At 36.8% G+C, this 9,147-nt stretch overlaps 1 protein-coding gene across 1 annotated transcript in view; it reads right to left on the minus strand.

Moving 5' to 3' along the window:
* LOC119726695 (sarcospan-like) overlaps positions 1-3,417 on the minus strand; it is a 72,745-nt gene extending 69,328 nt beyond the window's left edge. The window contains exon 1 of the mRNA XM_038198494.1: positions 3,200-3,417. The gene's annotated coding sequence lies outside the window, so the exon portion shown is untranslated. The remainder of the gene's footprint in view (positions 1-3,199) is intronic.
* Positions 3,418-9,147: the final 5,730 nt, after the last annotated feature.

Genomic DNA, 9,147 nt, shown 5'->3' on the forward strand with positions numbered 1-9,147 from the left:
CGTGCACGCAATCTATTTTTGCTTATTCAGCAAACATAGATGTTGCTTCAATTACAACAGTGGCCCCGGGAATATGCAGCTTTTTTTATCAGACTTTTTTAATAGACTAATGCCGCAAAAAAAATTCCGAGGTGGCACTGTGGTGGCGCGAGGCTCATGCGAGGCGCCCTCGGGTAATATGCACGCACTCTGGGCTGCTTCAACCAATACTTTTACCGAAATGCGCGCGCCTCGCCTTTAAGAATGCATTCGGCGTGCAAGCGTGGCATCATCTCAAAATTGCCTTCTTATGTTGTTCACCGGATTACACTTTACATTTACATGTAAAATTAGTTTAAACAGACGCCACTTTTTTGGTTGTGTACAAAGTCTATGGAAAGCCGAATGCATTTTCAGAGTATTTTCTAACAAAATTTGAAATTTTTCTCAGTCCTAGATTCATTTTCAATATTTCTGCAATGACTGACCTTCATTGAGCTTATTATGATGAAAAAAGTGGCGTCAGGATCCAACATTTTTTCCTTTTTCTCCGCACAAATCAATCACCATGAAAATATTAATTTTTTAGTACAACACAATAGTCATCATTTAAATAAATAAATGAAAACTGAAAACAATTAACAAGTTACTTAAGTACTGACAACCACTCCCCCCCCCCCCAAAAAAAAATCAGAAATAGCCAACTGATTTAGGCCTAGCCTAGCCCCATAAATGTGGCCTATTTACTGGACTACCTCCATAAACATAGGCCACACATCCACATGTACAAAAACGTGTCGACTTTGCCAAATTTTGATTTTCACATTTAGGCTTACTTTTTACGTTTTTTTTTGCTTTAGAAGCATTCTCAGCCTCTATATAGGCTAATCAGAAAGTGCTGCCTTTTTCAGATGTCTAATTTTTGTGAAATTTCATTTTGAAATTTTGATACGCAAACGTGTGCAAATGTATCTGGAAATTTCACGAAAAATGGACATCTGAAAAAGGCAGCACTTTCTGATTAGCCTATATAGAGGGTGAGAATGCTTCTAAAGCAAAAAAAACCTACAAAGTAAGCCTAAATGTGAAAATCAAAATTTGGCAAAGTCGACACATTTTTGTACATGTGGATGTGTGGCCTATGTTTACGGAGGCAGTCCAGTAAATAGGCCACATTTATGGGGCTAGGCCTAGCCAATTTTAGCATTGTGTACAACTATATTGTCGTTCATACTGAGCCTCGCTTCACAGCATTTTACTTGCCAATAAACTCGATGCAGAAAGATTCCCATATCTGGCCATCACTTGTCACCCTGTGCACTAACCCTAGTCCCTATGACTATGAGACTGGTCTGAAAATTTCCAAGTGTTTCCTCAGTAAATACGTATTTCCCCTACTAAATTTGACTTTTTAGGACATATTATCACATTCTGATGGCTGATACTAGGTCACTGGAGAGAAAAATTAATGATGGCCAGATATGGGAATCTTTCCAACTATACAATAGAATGTGCAACAATTATAACTAGAAATGTGTTTGTGGACAAACACAAGCTGTTTCGGATATTTGAAATACTCTGTGTGCGTTATGAACAATCAGTGACGTCACTACAAATGTCATCTGTAACTGCACATTGTACGTACATGTAAGTTACAACCAAATCGAACATTTTCGGCCTGTAAAAGAAAATGCCCCTTTAAGGGACGTCACATGACATCTGATGATGAGGTCACTTCAATTTCCATCTAAAACACATCCATGTGAATGTGCATACCAACTTTTAATTGGACTTGTACTTCCGAAGTTATAGCGATTTAAAAAATGCACATTTATTGTCAAGTCACTTGACACACGATGACGTCGTCGTTACGAATTCATTAGGGACCAACTTCGGCTGCTGGTCTTATATAGTGTCTGCCAAGTGTAAAGTCAATCAGCCATATAGAAGTGCAAAAGTGTATGGTTTGAAGAAAAACGTGTACAAAACCAATAGGGAAAAAATGCATATTTAATGTGATGTAATCTGACACCTGATGATGTCACGATCCCAAACCTCTTCTAGGACCATCTGTGGGTGGTAGTCTAAATGTGTACCAAGTCTCACGTCGATCGGATTTTCGAAAGTGCCAAAGTACAGTGTTTTAAAACGTGTACAAACCCTATGGGAAAAAATAAATCTTTAACGTGACGTAACCTGACACCTGATGACGTCACCGTCACAAATTTCTTCTAGGACCATCTGTGGGTGGTAGTCTAAGTAATTACTACGTCTGAAGTTGATCAGATTTACGAAAGTGACCAAAGTGGAGTGTTTTTAAACGTGTACAAAACCTATGGGGAAAAATGCATCTTTAATGTTACGTAACCTAACACCTGATGACGTCACGATCACGAAATTCTTCTAGGACAATCTGTGGCTGGTTGTCCAAGTATGTATGAAGTCTAAAGTCGATCGGATTTACGAAGGTGCCAAAGTGGAGTGTTTTAAAGTGTGTACAAAACATATGGGGAAAAATGCATCTTTAATGTGACGTAACCCGACACCTGATGACGTCACGATCACGAATTTCTTTTTGGACCATCTGTGGGTGTTGGTCTAAGTATGTACCAAGTGTTAAGTTGATCGGATATAAGAAAGTGCCAAAGTGTACTGGTGGAAGAAAAACGTGTACAAACCATATGGAGAAAGAGTCTGAAAAAGGAGAAGAAAAAGAAAAAAAAAGAAAAAAAAAAATCTTAACGAAAACAAGAGCTGTTTCGGTGTGTACACCGAAACAGCTAATTATATGGTGCTTCATTCCTATACAACAGCTGCTGAATGACCTCCCACAATCGAATTTGTTCTTTAAAAATATTCTGAAGTTGATATGCATGTTCCTTGCAAAGCTTGTGTAGCCATATGTATATATTTTATATTTGTATCTTAACAGTTGTAACAGGCAAGATTTCCATCCAAAAATATCACGCCAACTTCGACTAACTCGCCCAGCCTTGGTCCTGTCCCGCGCATAAAATCATACTAGTGGCGCGGCTGTTGCGTGGAACGCGTACGGTACGGACGGCCTGTTGTACGGTACAAAAGCCCGATCGCCTACCAACATCATGTCCAAGGCATGGAGGAATGCTCCATGAGTAATCGGTCGCAAAGTTACAACGCTGATCATGGCACAATTTCGGTACAAAATTTAAATCAGCTGAAGCAAATGGAAGGTACTTACATTATGCAACATTCAACGCCTATCAGAAGAATCCGATCTGTGGAAATGTCCACTTTTCACTGGAAATCTGCAACGCGAACTGGCCAGACGTCTCGTTCCAGCACACATGTATCCAGACGTAAACATTGCACACACAATGCAGGCCTGCGTGAAATCCATTGAGATATGAACATGTGCTGCAGATATGCTAAATTTTGCCACTGCAAATTCATATCAACAGAGGGCGGGCTATCCATTTTACGGCGCCAGCACTAGACTCCAGAGCTCTCTGTGTGAGCGAAATTCTGGTAAATTTCACGTTTTTGTTTGACTTTTCAGAGATTACCTAACCATGTCCAAATAATGCCTGTGAAATACTGAGGCCAAACATTTTGTGACAGGAGAGTTTGGAGGTTTGAAATAATTGAGAGTTTTGGTTTTTGTTGTAGCCTAGCCTGTAGCCGAAGACTGTGGGTTGAGACAGGAATATCTCAGAACTGTTAGGCCTATCTTTTCTTTCTTTCTTTTTTCTCGAGGGGGGGGGGGGGAGCAATTTGATGGATTGCCACAAAAGTTAATGCAATTAGGCAAGAGATATACCTGGTTTTTATTTTAACCCCTTATATCCGTTAAATTTTGTGGGAAAATGTCTATTAACGTAAACAAACCTATAATTTAAAATTTTTACAACTTTTGAGATTACTTTTTTGTTTCTGTCATATGTACCCATGGGAAGAAACTTCAAAGTTTTAACAAAAATGGTTGCCATGGAAACTGTTATCACTGTTATCGTTTTTGCCTGTACTAATAACTAATGCATTTTCAACCGTTTGTGTTAAAAAATGAACTAGGCCTATTCAGCTTCTTGTGACCGTTTTCAGCGAATACTACTTTCCAATGATTAGGTTTGTTTTATTTGATTCATTATTTTTATTTGATAAACTGTTGTTTACATAATTTACCATAAATAGATTAAACAAACCATAGATAGATTAAAGGCTATAAGGGACACAAGTTCAAATTTGTTGCCTGTGAGTTATTGGAAAGTATTTTTGTTGGATATGTCTGAAAGTTCACTTTTCCATAGTGACCAAAACAAAATGTACACTGTATGATGTATCCAAGGAGTATTTCCCCAGCTAATTTAATGTACGAGAATATCACAAATTACTTTGTCAATGCAATGTGACATGTGCACGTGGCACAGCCAGTGGTGGAGCTACCGGGGAAGGGGGGGGGGGCACCATGAGGGGCATTTGCCCCCAAGCTTTGTCCTTGCCCCCACAGTTTGTCCCCCCCCCCCATTTTCCCTGAAAATTTTCTTCAGTGATTTATACAATTTGGGGCCAATGAAAGCATTAAAACATAGGTACTTAAGACATTAAAACATGCATGCATTTATACAGCCGTAGATAGTGCGCAGCCAACGTCTTTGTACATTTGTTATACATTTGTTATACATTTGTTATACATTTGTTATACATTCCTAACATTCTCAGATGACATCCTTAGGGAAAAGGGAAATACAACATTTAAGTGCAAACATTGAAAAATATAACTACCAAGTTGTAACGAAATACCTCACTAGGATGTTTATACATGACAGTCTAAAGCAACCTGTAAGGCAAAATAAAAAAAAAACATGTTTAGCGTCCTGCCTCTTTGACAAAAAGGAAGGAGGAGGCCCTTTTTTTTTTTTTTTTCTTTTCAAAATGGCCGCCCGACACGCTAGTCCTGAGTTCTGAGACGTAGAGAACCAGTTAATTAATATTTCACACGGGGTGAATGTATGATAGACTCTCGTGCAGACGCACGTGCTAATTGACTATTTCCACAGCTTTAAACACGGTATAAAAGTCTAAAAATACGATTTCTTTCGTCAGAGATCGTTAAAATTTATCAATTTTTGTCTTAAAAAAAAAAAAAAAAAAAAAAAGGAGGCGGCCTCTAAAAAGGAAGCGGGCGGGGACGCTAAACATGTTTTTTTTTTTACTTCGCCTAAAATAATGGCACCTGGTGCAAAGTCATTTTCAAGAATAATTGTACTTTTGTGTACATTTCCAAGGGTGGTCAGCCGACCACCGTAGGAAAAACCTAAATATTTTTCAACAAATTTACAATTTTTTTCATTCCAAAATGTGTTTGCTATTGCTTCCAAGTTCACGAACGGGTGCAGGCCAGCTAGACTGGTTCCCTTACCTTACAATTTTCTGGCATTTTTTATCCATTTCATCTTTAGTAAAGTCAGGGAACCAGACTACTCTATTATACTAACCCCCCCAAATAGTTCATTTCTTAAAATTCCAGCAAAAGCCAATGATGTACATTCCCTTTGTTCTGTTTATTTTTACTTCACCAGGCCTGTCAAATCCTGACACATGCTACTCATGCGGAATGTGAGGCCACTGGTCTGGAACATGTCCATTCGCCCAAGTTAGCGGTCAATCCTCTCAGTTCACCAGACCAAGAGCCACAGCCAGTCCAGCCATGGGTTACTTCAACAGGTTCCACGTCCCTGTCTCGCAAAGAGCCCTGTCCCCCATTGCTGGAACCAGCACAATGTCCCGCTAAAGGTGCATCAAGTGTCTCATGGCCAGCAACCATCAGTTCAAGTCCCCAACTCCCAGCGGGATCATCCTAGAAAGCCACAAAAAGTTAGAAGACAAGTTTAGCGATGTAGTTCAGGTACAATGCTCTTATAAATCCTTTACTTCCAAAGAATTAGAATCAGACACAATGAAATAGCTGACACAAAGGCAAATCATATATCTGTACTTCCAGGAACAACCCACATTTCTATATTCATTCCCAAGTCTAAAATGGATATACTTGGAGAAGGAAACACTGCATTTGTTTGCGACACCGACAACAAATATTCACCTGTCAAAATTCTGTGTAAATACATGTATGTCCGTTTGTAAAATCGAAATTGGTGAAGACAAATTTATTTTCACACCACAAATATTCAAGTTCTCGCATTTACTCATCTTGCATCCCAAAATGTTCCAGAGGGTTTGATAATGCAACATGGTAGATGGAAAAGAAAAGTAGCGAAGGATAGATATATCCAGCGAGATATTGTTGAGTGTCTGTCAATCTCTAAATCAGTTTTGTCCTAAGGTATAAAGAAAGTTGTAAAAGTCCCTGTTTTTAATGCCTGCTTGAATAAATTATGCGCAGATATTCTTCACCTAATATTGTGCACCGTATTCAATCGCTAGGAGTAAATAATCAAGAATTGAAGAAGTCAATGTGTGTATATATGTAGTCAGTGTGTGTATATATGTAGTTACCGATTTTGATCTAGAAAGAAGGGAAATTGTGAAATTTTTTGTATTTATGCCTTTTCCGAATCATGTCTTCTCAGATAAATTTTGCATGCAGACTTATTAAGAGCCAGAGACTAAACATGTTCTAAACATGTTACATTCACATACAGAGTATACCTGCTTAATGTGGTTATTGTGTTGTTCTAACCAAAATTTGTAGGCTGTAGTTTTTAAGATTGTTAAGTTCGTAATACTTGATCAAGAATTGAAGAAGACAAAAAAAGTGTTTATATTTTCATTATCATTTTTTTTTGCCTGAGAAGAACAAAAAGTGTGAATGTACAGTATTTTATGCCCGTTCATAAATTAGGTGCTCCAGATTTTGTTTTTTCTCGTGGATTAATTTAGATCAGCAAAGGTTAATATTTTGTTGTTATTAATAATATAAAACAGAGGAAGTACTCTTAAAGGGAATGTACATCATTGGTTTTTGTTGTAATTTTCAGAAATGAACTATTTGAGGGGTTAGTATAATAGATCAAATATTGTTACACTGACATGTTTGAAGTTTTGTGTTCGAAAATGCACGAAAAATCAAGAAAACAAAAATGCTCAAGTAGTCTGGTTCCCTGACTTAACTAAAGATGAAATGAATCAATTTATAGATGCCGAAAAATTATAAGTTAAGGAAACCAGTCTAGCTGGCCTGCACCCATTCATGATTTTGTAACCAATAGCAAACAAAATTTGGACTGAAAAAATATGGTAAATTTGGAGTAGCAGTTGAAAAATAGTTAGGTTTTTCCAACGCTGGTCGGCCGACCACCGTTGGAAATTGATACAAAATACAACTTTTCTTGAAAATGGCTTCACACCAGGTGCCATAATTTTACAGGATGCTTTAGACTGTAATAATACCAACAACCTAGTACAGTATTTCGTAAAAATTTGGTAGTTTTGTTTTTCGATGTTTGCAAATGTATATTCCCTTTAATATTATTGAGATGAGCGAAAGTGCAAAGCCGATTCCTACAAGGCCAGTAGCGATATAACTATATTTGTATATTTTTAGTATTTGATCGTAGCAGTTCGATTAACATATAAGTTATAGAAAATTGAGCAAGAAAAGAAATGGTGTTTATTTTGTTTGATCAGGCTGAGTGCTGAACAGTATTGAGGTGGAAGAGTTGTTACCAGGCCACGTCCTGAAGAGCCTAAAGGGCTTGAGCAAATTGCAGCATTCTCGCAGACCAAAGTACTTTTTTCAATTTACTGTATTACTTCGACCATAACTATTACATTAACTTCATTATTAATTCAATCCAAAAGAATACACTTTAAATTATATGCAACTGAAGATTATATTTCAAAGACAAACATTCCGATTTATGTAAGTAACTGCTCACTTTTAAGTTGTAATGAATTATTTGTCTTAGACAAAATGATGATCTTAATTTGTTGTAACTTATTTTTTTTTTTTAGAAAACAGCTTATTTTAATTTTCAAGAAAAGAAATACGATATAACTATATCATTATGTTATTACTTTAGTAGGAGCTTTATTTAGAAAGTATATTAATGAGTAAAATGTTGTTTTTTGGCTAACGTCATAGAGCAAGACCTACACCCATGCTGCCAATAAATTAATCCAACCTTATCTTATTGTGTCCCCTTTCTCTGGTCTCTCGTACAATTAATCTTAATAGAAGAAAAGGTTTTAATTGACCTAAAAAGTAATACAAATTTTAAAATTGAAAATTCCCACTCTGGGATTGAACCTGCAACCTTCAGATTTAGAGTCAGCAGTCCGTACCACTGGACTAAGCACCATTTCACACTCTTTAGAGGTTAATAAATTCAAAATAAAGTTTGAATTGACCCAAAAAATAATAAAATTTTAAAATTTTAAATTCCCAGCCTGGGATTGAACCCGCAACCTCCAGATTACGAATCCTCATTCTATACCACTGGACTAAGCACCGTTTCACACTTTTTAGTGGTTAAGAAATTAAATATATAGTTTCAATTGACCTAAAAAATAATTAAACTTTGAAATCTAAAATTCCCAGCCTGGAAATGAACCCGCAACCTCCAGATTTAGAATCAGCAGTCTATACCACTGGACTAAGCACCATTTCACACTCTTTAGAAGTTAAGAAATTAAAAATAAAGTTTCAATTGACCTAAAAAATAATAAAACTTTGAAATCTACAATTCCCAGCCTCTGAAATGAACCCGCAACCTCCAGATTTAGAATCAACAGTCCATACCACTGGACTAAGTAGAATTTCACACAATTTAGCGGTTACAAAATTACCTTTAAAGTTGCAATTGACCTAAAAAGTAATCAAACTTTGAAATCCTAAAATTCCCAGCCTGGGATTGAACCCGCAACACCCAGATTTAGAGTCAGCAGTCCGTACCACAGGATTTAGCACCATTTCACAATTTTTAGTGGTTAAGAAATTAAATATAAAGTTTCAATTGACCTAAAAAATAATAAAATTTTGAAATCTAAAATTCCCAGCCTGGGATTGAACCCGCAACCTCCAGATTTAGAATCAGCAGTTTATACCACTGGACTAAGCACCATTTCACATTCTTTAGAGGTTAAGAAATTCAGTATAAAGTTTAAATTGACCCAAAAATAATAAAACTTTGAAATCTAAAATTCCCAGCCTGGGATTGAACCTGCAACCTC

This window comes from Patiria miniata, unplaced genomic scaffold, assembly GCF_015706575.1.
Source record: "Patiria miniata isolate m_02_andy unplaced genomic scaffold, ASM1570657v1 HiC_scaffold_2, whole genome shotgun sequence".
In the NCBI taxonomy this organism is placed as follows: Eukaryota; Metazoa; Echinodermata; class Asteroidea; order Valvatida; family Asterinidae; genus Patiria; species Patiria miniata.